The following is a 12,428-nucleotide window of genomic DNA, read 5'->3' on the forward strand; positions in this document are numbered from 1 at the left end:
GGAGTCTATTTCCACCTCATACTATGCTTATTTTGTAAGAATTGGAACAATGCTTCCTTTTCAGTGTGGGATGGTGGAATTCTCATTCCTTATTATCCTTTTCTTTGGTATAAGTTGGTTGGACAATTTTATCTTTATTTATTGATTAGTGATGTTTTTATTTTTGTGTTTGGATGTTAAACTGGGTATTTCTAAGTATTCAGAAGACCATGTCTATAATAGTTAGTAAGTTCAAAGTATGGATTGTTGAGATTTTCCCTCAAGGCTATTTTTGCGTATTACTTTAGTTTAAAGTATTAATTTTTTCCCTAGTGGAAATTCTCATTTGTTCCTTCAAGGTGATTTGAAATAAAAATTCATAGCTAGTTTCCCTTCCCTATGATAGATGGATGACGACAGTTTTAAAGGGAGGTAGTCTTTAGAAGCTGAGAATTGATAAGAATCCAATAATCACGACTCTTTGAGTAGTGCTTTGTGTTGGGCCATTGGTATAGTGACTTGGAATGAATTAGTTTTAAAGCAAAAGCATGTGTTAAATTAAAGAGGATTTAATTGTAAATGCTTAATCTCTATAGGTATAATAGGATTTGTTGGCTTAATTTGAATTTGACAAAGAACAAGATCGAGAACCATAAGGATCCAACATGAAACCTAACATGCACCAAGAGAGTGTGAGTTTTTTTTTTACTCTACATGTATAGGAATGTCTAGAACTTGCTTGGTGTGTTTACAAAGTGAAATAAAGGGTGGTAGGTGTAGTAAATGATGTAGACATTTCCTTGATAGCTAAAATTTCGAGACCATATTTACCTACCCTTAAGCAAATCCCTAGCTAACCCTATTAAGCTTACAGTCTGATTTCTTTGGTAACCTCATATGTAGCTTAATCCGTTCTTTGATAGACCTTTATTCGATCCAAATCTCCTAAGAGCTTTAGTATAGATGATTAAATGAGTAAGAAGTGTGAGATTGAAGAATGAGGAAGGTAAAAGTTAACCCCTAAAGAAATAGTTATTTGTGTGTTTAATTATGATGGTTGGAAGTTATAGAAAATTTGAAAGAAATTTAAATTTTTGTAACCCGATTTTGTTACAATGAATCTATTTTGACCCTAGTCTACCTCGTACATCTTGCACCTCAACTAAGGCGAATAACTTTAGTTAAGGGTGGCTATTATAGGGGTGTATAACAGTAAATGGGTGTGAAGAAGAGGAGAAAATTAAATCATGATGTAAAATAAAAATACTCCCGCCATAGTTGATGTTAATGTGCTTAATGATATTTGGATAAAGCAAATGATGTGTGAAGGTAATAAAGTGGAAATTGGTTTGTTAGAACGTGATTTTGACTTTAGATTGACATGTGTTAAAGCGCTTGGGGAGATTAGTCACTATTTTCTAAATAGTTCCTAATTGTCCCTTAGACTACATTGCAATGATAAAAGACCTAGTTGATCCTCCATCCTAACATCCGACTATTAGTGGAGTAGTACACTAAGGACAAGCTTACGATTCATTATCTATCTTGTATGACTTCTTTGTTGAGAGTGAGTGACGTAAATATGATTATTCCCCTCATGCAATGTATTGAAAATTTTTGAGTGGTATGGGGAACCCTTCTTGTTATGAGGGTGCATGTGTATGAAAGTCCGGACTGCTTATTATGTTGTTAGATTTGGTGATTTGATTAAGTTTGCCAACAAATTGGATATCACTGTTAAGATAATGAGGTTTGAAACAAATTCTCCTTGTGCATAAAAGTATTTTTGACATATTTTGAGATGAAAAGTCATTGTTATAAATTGGAAGTACCCAACGCAATCATTACTCTTAGGTTGTGATGTGGAGCTTAATTGGGTATTCTGTTGGTGCTTGTTCGAGGACGAACAAGGTTTTATGTGTGGGGTGGTGATCTTGGGCATATTTATGTGTCCATTCACCAATATTCACCATATTTAGACTTGTTCTGAGGACTAAATGTGTTGTTCTTATTGCATTTAAGCCTTAATTGTGTTTCGTCTCTAACCGCCATGATTAGTGATGCAGGGTAAATTTATAATGGATTTGGACAAAATTGGATGCATATTATGAAGTAAGTGATGATTGATGTTATGAGTTGATTATATGGAGTATCGCAGACCCTGGAAGGATTTGAAAAATAAGCTAAAAAGGATGGATCAAGTAGCAGAGAAATGAGTTAAAAGGAACAAGTGTTGTGCCTTTAAAAAATAATGGAAAATAATTTCCAGTGGCCCAGGACGATAAGCCCACGACGCGGGCTAAAAAACCGTGCTTCCATGACTATAAAAAATTTCTCAAGGAATATTCCAGTAGAGTAGGGAGATTAGCCTGCAGCGCCTCACCTGGAGCGGCACTACAGACAAGGTGGCGCCTCACTAGGAGCGGCGCTGCAGACCAGGCGGCGCCCTACCTAGAATGGCATACTAAAGCCTGCGACGCGAGCTCCACTCCACCCAGGAATAAATTGGCCTAGTATAAAAGCCAACACAGTAAACATAATTAGGACACTTTAGAAAGCACAGAGCTGTGGAAAAATAGAAAAATCTCTCTTTTAGGGTTCTTAGACATTCTCGAAACTTCTTTACTTCAATATTAATTCTTGGTATGATTAATTATTTATTTTGGATGTTGAATTCAGATATGAGTGGCTAAATACCCTTGTTCTGGGGCTGAAGCTAAAAACATGATTACATATGGGTTGTTCTTAATTTTTTGTGTTTACTATTTTGATGAGTGGCTTCCATTAGAATAAATCTATATTTCTATGTGAATCTGGGAGGAGAAGCGTAGGATAGGACGAAGAAATTAAGGATCAAGGTTCTTATACCTTTATGAAATAAGGGGTTTGAATTAGAATCTAGGATAGAGATATACCTAGAAGCCTTATTTGGTTCAATCGCACGAAAACAGCTATATGCATCTAGATAGATTGTTGTATCTCTTTTAGTTAATGTAGTTGCAATATTCTGATAGGTAGAAGATTTAAGGTCGGGAGATCAAAATCATACTATGAACCTTACAAATCAACAATCAGATAACCAACTAGAATACAATAAGAATAGAGATTTGTAAGATTGTTAGAAGTGCCTCAACACTGGAATTCTCATCATTAGTGTTTACAACCGTTACTTGCTTTTCTATTATCACAAATTGTTATTTCTTATCTATTTACATTTTTTGTATTCCAAACTTCAAATCATCTTGATACTTGACAACACTTAACACATACTTGTCTAAAACTAAAGTTGGTTGAATTGCTAGTTACATAGTTCTCGTGGGTATGATATCCTACTGTTTAAGTCACGATAGTACTTGTATGATCATGTATACTTGAGTGTGCGTTTTAAAGAAACAAGTTTTTGGTGCCATTGCCGGGGACTAGTATAAATAATAATTTGCTAATTTTTTGGATTTTGAAAGTAAGTTTAAGTGTTAAAGACTTGATCTTTGCGGCTGACATTTTGCAGGTTATGCTGAATACAGGACTGGTAAGAGATAGAGAGCTGGTAGAACCTTTTTTGGAACAAGAATTGGTATTTCAATGGTAGAACCTTTTTCAGAACCAGAACTGGTATTTCAACAGAGGTGAAGAGCTCATTATCCAATTCAACAGGTTCAAATGGTTGAATAAAGAAATGATCCATATGATCCAAATGCCAGACATATCCCAACTCTAGTTATCCTAGTTGTTCCTGCTCAAGCGACTGCTAGACCTGTTCCTGAAGTGAAAATCCCAATCATGAACCATGCGACTAATAGTATTCACAAGCCTAAGCCAGGTGGTCGATTTGAATTAAAGCAGAATGTGGTTCAGTTGCTGAATTTGGCTGGGTAATTTGCCGGATTATCACATAAAGAGCCACAATAGCACATACAGACCTTCCTGGAAATTAGTGATTACATTCCTGCAGGGGTGAATACTGATTATGTCAGACCGACTCTCTTCCCCTTTTCTTTAACTGGGAAAGTGAAGAGGAGGTTACATGCTAAACCACTACTCTCTATTACTTCTTGGAAAGATTTAGATCGGAAGTTCCTTATTTAATTCATTCTATCAGGAATAACTGTACGATTAAGAAGCGAGATTTTGAGTTGCACACAAAAAAATGGAGAGAATCTCTACTAAGATTGGGAGAGATTTAAAAGTATGCTTAAAAATTTCCTATACCATAATCGGTCTAATGATGTTCTTGTTCATACTTTCATTGAGGGGCTAGAGCCAAATACCAAGACTCACTTGGATTCAACAGTAGGTGGTCAAGCTCTTGAGAAGACTTATAATGAATTATACACACTCTGAATCGGATTTCACAAGGGAATACTAAATGGCATGCTGACTCGAGGAATGCTCCTAAGAAAGTTGAAGGTATGTTAGAGGTAGATCAGTTCACTGCTCTATCAGCTCAGCTTGCAGCAATGCAACATCAGATGCTTACTCAGTTGAACAGTATAAAGTTGGGGGTTCCGTAAGTAGAAACTATAGCTAATATAGTCCAATAGGAAAATTCTTAGTGTGAGGTTTTTGGAAATAGTGAGAACGCAATAGGTGCTTGTGCGGTTAATCCAAATTCTATTAATTACGTAGGGAATGTGAATCATCTGGGAAAGTAGAACTTCGGTAACAGATATAATCCACACTGGAGGAATCATCCTAATTTCTCATGGGTTGGAAATCAGGCACAGAACAATAATCAGTATAAGGGGACAGTGCAACAGAATCAATAGCAGGTTCATAATAATGAAGCTACTACACAAACAAGTAATATAGAGAAGATAATGAAGAAACTTTTATCTAATCAAGCGCAGTTTGTAGTAGATTTAAAGAGTCAACAGTTGATTACTAAAAATTTGGAGTTGCAACTGGGTCAGATTGCGGGAGCACAAAATACAAGACCTCAAGGAGGCTTACCTAGCGATATAAAGACAAATCCAAAGTAGGTAAATACAGTTACAACAAGGAGTGGGTTGCAGTTAAAGGAGGCAGTACCTGAGTAGGTTAGTCCCACAGTCACTGATGATGATCCTAAATACAATGAGAAGAAAGGTGTAAAAGAAAAAACTACAAGTGATGAAACTTATATGGATAAGAAGAGTCTACCTTTACTCTTTCCTCAAATGCAAAAGAAGCACCAAGAAGAAGCCAGTTATAAGAAGTTATTGGATCCTCTAAAGCAGGTTCATGGAAATCGTCCTCTTGTTGATATTCTACAGTATGTTCCCAATTATGCAAAATACCTGAAGTACATAGTGAAGAACAAGAACTGGTTTACATAGTATGCTACAGTTGTACTTGCTGAAGAGTGCACATCCAAGAAATGAAATACACTACCCATGAAGCTGAAGGATCTAGGTAGTTTTACTTTGTAGGTTACTATTGGGCAAGCCATCAGTGCCCGTGGATTATGTGACTAGGGAGAAAGAATTAATCACATACCTACATCTTGGTTTTGAAAGATAGGTCTTAGGATTCCTAAACCCATGACCATTATTTTACAGTTGGATGACAAGTCCCTTGCTAGGCTGGATGGAATTATTGAATATGACTTAGCACAAGTGGGATCATTGATCATTCCTGTAGACTTTGTGATTCTTGATTTTGGAGTTGATCCAATTGTTCCATTTATTTTAAGGTGACCATTCCTAGCAATAGGCTAGTCACTTATTGATGTAGCAGCAGGAAAGATGACTATAAGAGTGCATGATAAAGTGGAGGTTTTTAATGTATGTAAGGTGATGAAGTTTCTGGATATATTTGAAGAATTGTCTTCTATATCAGTTATTGACCTTGCATCTAAGCTACGTCTTTTGTTGTCTTAGGATCCATTCGAGCGAGCTTTGACAAGTCATGATCTTTATAGAGATGTAGAGGTGCTAGAATTGGTTCAAGTCATGAATTTGGTTGTTGTTGAAATAAGAAAGCTTCCTTTTGAGCCATTGAATAGGCCAATTGGCCCATCTTCTAAAGCTTCAATTGATGAAACCCCAAGTTTTGACAAACTTTGCATTTGGGAAGAGTTTCTGGATAAAAAATTATTGTCTATAGAGGGGTGCGAAGTTCCTTGGTATATGGATATCGTGACCTTGTTGGTGTGTAAGTTTTACCCTTCTAAAGCTACCTTACAATAGAGAAAGAAATTGCTACATGATTCTCGTGCTTACATATGGGAAGATTTGTATCTTTTCAAGAAGGGTCCTAATAAAATTATGCACAAATATGTTCCAAAATTTGAATTCACTCAAGTGCTACAAAATTGCCATTCATCTGCTCATGGTGTCCATCATGGGGGTGAAAGAACAGCCAGAAAGGTGTTGTAAGCTAATTTTTTTTGGCTAACATTGTTCAAGGATGCGGTTCCATTCGTAAACAAATGTGATCAGTGTCAGTGGTTAGGTACAATTTTGAGGCGTTATAAGATGCCCCTAAACAAGATTCTTGAAGTTGAGGTATTTGATGTTTGGGGGATAGATTTCATGGGACCATTCCCACCATCCAATAGCAACTTGTATATCCTAGTGAAAATTGATTACGTATCCAAGTGGGTGGAAGCAACAAATTTTCCTACTAATGATGCTAGAGTGGTATTGAAATTTATGAAGAAGCATATATTCTCCTGGTTTGGCATTCCTAGAGCTATAATCAGTGATGGAGGTACGCATTTTATTAACACCTAGTTTAAAACTCTTTTAGCTAAATATGGTGTTAGGCACAAGGTGGCTACTTTGTACCATCCATAAACAAGTGGTCAAGTAAAGGTATCCAACCGAGAGATAAGGCAAATTCTGTAGAAGACTGTAAATGGTAAGAGGAAGGATTGGGCAGAACAGCTAGATGATGCACCATAGGATTATAGGACAGCTTATAAGATGCCCATAGGTACCTCTCCATATTGTTTGGTTTATGGGAAAACCTTCCATTTGCATGTGGAGCTGGAGCATCAACTTATTGGGTAGTAAAAAATATGAATCTTAATATAAAGGTTGCGGAAGAGAAGAGATCGTTGCAGTTTTTTGAACTTGATGAGTTTTATCTCCACGCTTACGAGAATACTAAACTATACAAAGAGAAGACTAAGAAATGGCATGATAAGCATATCTTTGATAGATTTTTTAAACCGGGACAACTTGTTTTGCTGTTCTATGCGAGGTTGAAATTATTTCCAGGAAAGTTGCGGTCAAAGTGATCTGGGCCATTTGAGGTAGTCCGTATGACATATCATGGTGCAGTGGAGTTGTGGAACAAGGAAACGACTGAAAATTTCTTAGTGAATGGACAACATGTGAAGCATTATTGGGCGTATTATGGAGATAAGAACAATGTTTCCATCACCTTTGCGGAAGAGTGAGACTGAGCTGAGTCGTGCCTCGACATAAACTAAGGTTCTACGTGGGAGGCAACCCACGAATGTAATATAATAGCATAGTTCCTTTTAGTTTTTAATTTCTAGGAAAGGAAAAGAAAGCAAAGATACAAAAAAATTAGTCGTGCCACTCCACACAAGCATAATTTCTCATATTTGCAACAAAACCATTCATCTTTCTTTAAATTTAAAAATTTAAGGACATTGTCACATCATCAAACAGACTTGTAGTTGGACAGACTTAATATTGCAACACTTGTGCACTATTTCTTATAAAACCAGACAATTGGTACCCAAAGCACACATTAGAACAAGCATTATGTGAGTGGAGGGTGGTTCGAACACCCCACCCTTAATTAATATTGTGATTTTGCAACAATACTCAGCAGTCCCTTGTTAAAGGAGTTGAAAAGAAAGCTGGGAAGGTTTGATCAAGTAGCAGAGCAATAAACTGAAAGGAACAAGTGTTGTACCTTAAAAATAGTGGAAAATAAATTCCAGTGGCCCAGGGCAATTAGCCCGTGATGCGGGATCCAAGGCCATGCTTCCATGACTTAGAAAAATTCCTCAAGGAAAATTCCAGTGTAGCAGGGCAATTAGCCCACGATGCCTCATCTGGAGCAGCGCTACAGACAAGGCAGCGCCTCACTTGGAGCGGCGCTACAGACTAGGCTGCACCCTACCTAGAGCGGCACACTGACGCCTGTGATGAGGGCTCCACTCCACCCAGACATAAATTGGACTAGTATAAAATCCAACATGAGAAGCATAATTAGGATACTTTAGAAAGCATAGAGCAACAGAAAAATAGAAAAATCTCTCTTTTAGGGTTCTTAGATATTCTTGGAACTTCTTTACTTTAAGATTAATTCTTGGTATGATTAATTATTTATTTTGGATGTTGAATTCAGACATGAGTGGCTAAATACCCTTGTTCTAGGGTTGAGGCTAAAAACATGATTACATATAGGTTGTTCTTATTTCTTATGTTTACTATTTTGATGAGTGGCCACCATTAGAATAAATCTTTCCCAATAAAGTCATTCGCACAAACAAACTTGTAAGTCGGTGTTTAACCCTTTCAAATAAAGTTGGATCCTCTCATCATTTGTACTAAGTAAATGAGTACCATAATGGGAAAAAGCATAAAACTTGGCCTCATAGGGATATATTTACCTACTTAAGGATAAAAACTCATTCATTTTGGAATCACAAAGAGTATGAGGTACATATTTCTCAAAAAACAAAGTGCAGATCTGCGCCTATGCCAGTAAAGACAAAGTTTGAATCCCCAAGGTCTCATCCATTCTAAAACCAATAGCAGCAGTTGGTTGAACACCTAGAATTTGGTAAGTAGGCAGACCTTAAATGGCCCTGATATTGGCCAATCCATTTACAAAAGAAAGCACCTGCTAAATCATCATAGAAGATATCAGGGGATAATCTACACCCCTAACTAGCGCCACCTCCTCCTGCTCTATAAGATCCTTGTTTATCTCCTTAACCTCCTTATAATGATCCTAGGGTGGGAGAGGTGTCATGAACCTCAAGTGGGCATGGTCAACTGCTTCCTAATCTCCACCCTTGGCAGGTGTGGCTCTCTCTCTTTCTATTTCCATAATCTTTTCTCATCCTCATCCCTGAACAGTCGGTTCTATAGCTAAAGCTACTGGTGTAATGGATAAAGCTTTGGCTTCATTCACTTTACTATTCACCATCTACAAATAAAAGAATTATGAGGGTTAAATATCAATTTCGATCACCATATACCAATTGAAATCAAGTTATAACACAAAAGAAGAAAGAACTAATAGTTTCTTAAAGTTCTATAGACTCTCGAAGAAAAGTACAGATGTCTTTGTACCATTCTACAACACTATACTAGAACTATTTTTGTGCAACGAGATCAATAAACCTTGGGCTCTAATAACAACTTTGTCTTGACCCAAGCCCGTTGTGAGTAGAACCTACACTAACTCCTGATAGAAGAATCATTTAACCCAAAAATATATAAATCCAACACTTAATCAAAATAAGGCAAACTAGCAGTTTGCATTAAATAAGATGATGTCATCGACAATCTAAAAAATAATCCTACAAAAATTAAACGAATACCCAAACAATCTCTGAAATATGAAAGTTATTGTACTCAAACACTACAAATGTAAAAAAAGAGGTTCAACCCCAAAACAACTAAAAATGTCTAAGTCAAAATCAATGGACTAGATACTAATTGAAGAAATCATGGCAACTCATAAGACGTAACTCACCCTTGAGATTAAATTCTATCTACTCTACAATTGAGGTCTCGAAATACTCTTCAAAAATTGCTCTATACTCAACATAAAAAAGAGTACATGTAGTATCAATATACAAGAAATAATGGAGTTCAAGTAAGGTCATCGACTAACCCAAAATGAGAAATGTGAACAAGTAACTATAAATTAGTAAATCAATAGCAACCATGAATACTTACCATGTAACCTTATGTCAAGTTTATAACACTTGACCTTATTCAACATCATAGAGTTCTGTCAATACAAGTCAACATAGACAACAAGTCAAGTCAAGACCATGATTATCAACAAGACTCCAAATCAACCACCATGACTCTATCAACTATATCTTAATTACAAATGTGAGTAAGCAATATATAGTTATGGAAACTTAGCAACTAAACTCAAACACTTCAAGGATCCATTCCAATGAAAACTATGGTAATAATCATGACTCCCAAGCAATTGGAATGGATTCTTGATCTTAATTGGGAGTCATGATTATTGCCACCACACTCACTGGTACCTTGCACATACATACTAAGGGTCCTATGGTTACCTACTAGCCATGACCTGCAGGGGACGATCTCGTGTCTATGTACCAAACCCTAAACATCAATTTTATATCAATCTTATGCCAACCAATCCCATGAAGATGTCTAAGAATTGGTATATCTCACAATAATCAATAGATATCACCGCAATCGCAAACACTAACACTTGTAAAAAGCCAACAAGTTTTTCACATAAGTTCATTGTATGTGATTAACATTTAGGATATCAAATAGTCAATTCACTTTCCATGAACATGCACTGTAACAGGTAGTATGAAGGAATAATTATCATGTACACATAAAACAAGTTAGGTTTCAACTACATAGAACCATCACCTATCTCAATCCAAGCCCGAAATGCTCTAACGAACTTGTGCTTTGCCCTGTTGTGTAACCTTATCGTGATTGAGGTCTACAACATAAATATAACATATAATCAACAAAATGACCTATAAATCAAAGATTATAACCCAATACCAAAACTATAAGGCCAAATTCATGACCATTAATCTACCTATTCTAGGGTTTTATACCATAATTTCTCCTTAATCCTACCAATTTCATGGTTATAATAGTGAATTATCAACATACGAGAGTAAGTTAGCAAACTTTAACCAAACCTAAGGGTTTCTACTCAATTCACTAAATTGCACTAGAAAATTATCTAGGTTGAATCAAATCATCCCTAATAACCCTAAAATTAGTGATTCTAGTAGTTGACAACTGAACTATGAATTAACGAAAGAAATCACTTACCTTTACGTAGAGTTTAGATGAAAATTCAATGGAATTCTATCAAAATCGCCTAAGACCTTCCAAAATGAGTTTACAAATAATGAAACTTTTGGGGCTAATTATCTGCTTAAATCCACGCATATCCTACTATGATGGTCTTATCCTGCTATAGTGGAATACACCAGCTACGATGGAATTGACCATCATTGACTCTCGCTATACAGGTGCAGTAGTAGACTACCACCCTCTATAGTGGTTGTGGTGATGCAAAAACTTGAGATTGCTCCCAATTTTTCCTTTTTGACAACGCACCCCCAAACCTTGACATTCCGGACCAACCCCTTTATGTTAAGCTCGATATCAAGAGTTCTACTTACCTGAGTTCATTTTCAAAAGATCCTATAGATTTCTAATCATTTTAGCTAACATATAAACATATTAAATCATTTCACATTTTCTCAATCCATTCCTGGATTGCCCTAGATCATACCTTGCCCGAATTTCATCCATGACTAGCCTATCCTGAAATGTCTAACTCCTAATTTGTGGAAAATCTTAACTTAAATTTTCAAATGTTGGGCTTACCCGTAATGATGGAAGGTTTGTTACAAAAGAGAGAATTGACAAGATAAAGGTTGAAACCAATGTGTATCATGTTCATAGAGGAATTGCAATCCTCACTCAAGTTACTTTTATTGTTTCAGTCTATAATTCAAAATCGAGTTAACTTTGGGAAGAATAGGAGTCACTCATACCACCATGTACTTATTCATGTTTATAAGTCATGGATAATATTGCATAACACATCTAGAACAACAAAAGTTGATGCAGCTTCTAGGAGGTCTTAAATGAAAACTATAATCAGTTGAGAAGTCAAATCCTAATTATGACTCCAAAACCTTAAGTTAATCAGGCTTATTCCTTACCCTGAAAATAGGGATGATAATGGACGATCCTAGATAAGGGATTAGTCCGTTAGGTCTTTTCGATCCGAAGCCGGCTGGTAATGGACCTACTTACCTTGCTTGTAGACCTACTGCGGAGCTAACACAGGTCTGAAAAATACTCAGAAATAATACTGATGAAATATCATATTGTATAGCCATATTTTTTACTCTAAAATATCTTTAGATTTAAGTAACTGGCTTGCAAATGGAATCTATTTTTATTTGTGCGTGGATATTTTGTTTCAATATCTTTACTTATTTTGTAAGATATATTCATTAATTATTTTATCCTGTTGTAATTACAGAGTTACAAATTCTTGTATAATAATTTATTCTATCTGTGCTATAATATATATCTAATTCTAGATTTTTAATGTTATTTATTATTTTGTGTTGTTCTTCTCGTAGTGAGTTTTTTAAATTACTATCACATGTACTTTTATCTAAATTTTCTAAGGTTTTTTCTATCCATATTAATTTTTCTTTTAGGTCTTTCATTATTTGTCTAATTCGGTTTCTATAATTAATTTCATTATTT

At 35.8% G+C, this 12,428-nt stretch overlaps 1 non-coding gene across 1 annotated transcript; it reads right to left on the bottom strand.

Annotated features, from left to right (window-relative positions):
- Window positions 1–4,089: 4,089 nt before the first annotated feature.
- LOC124895229 lies at window positions 4,090–4,196 on the bottom strand. The gene has a single exon (XR_007051602.1). It is a non-coding gene; the product is annotated as a small nucleolar RNA R71 (small nucleolar RNA).
- Between the last annotated feature and the right edge of the window lie 8,232 nt (window positions 4,197–12,428).

Source organism: Capsicum annuum, unplaced genomic scaffold, assembly GCF_002878395.1.
Source record: "Capsicum annuum cultivar UCD-10X-F1 unplaced genomic scaffold, UCD10Xv1.1 ctg80720, whole genome shotgun sequence".
Classification (NCBI taxonomy): domain Eukaryota; kingdom Viridiplantae; phylum Streptophyta; class Magnoliopsida; order Solanales; family Solanaceae; genus Capsicum; species Capsicum annuum.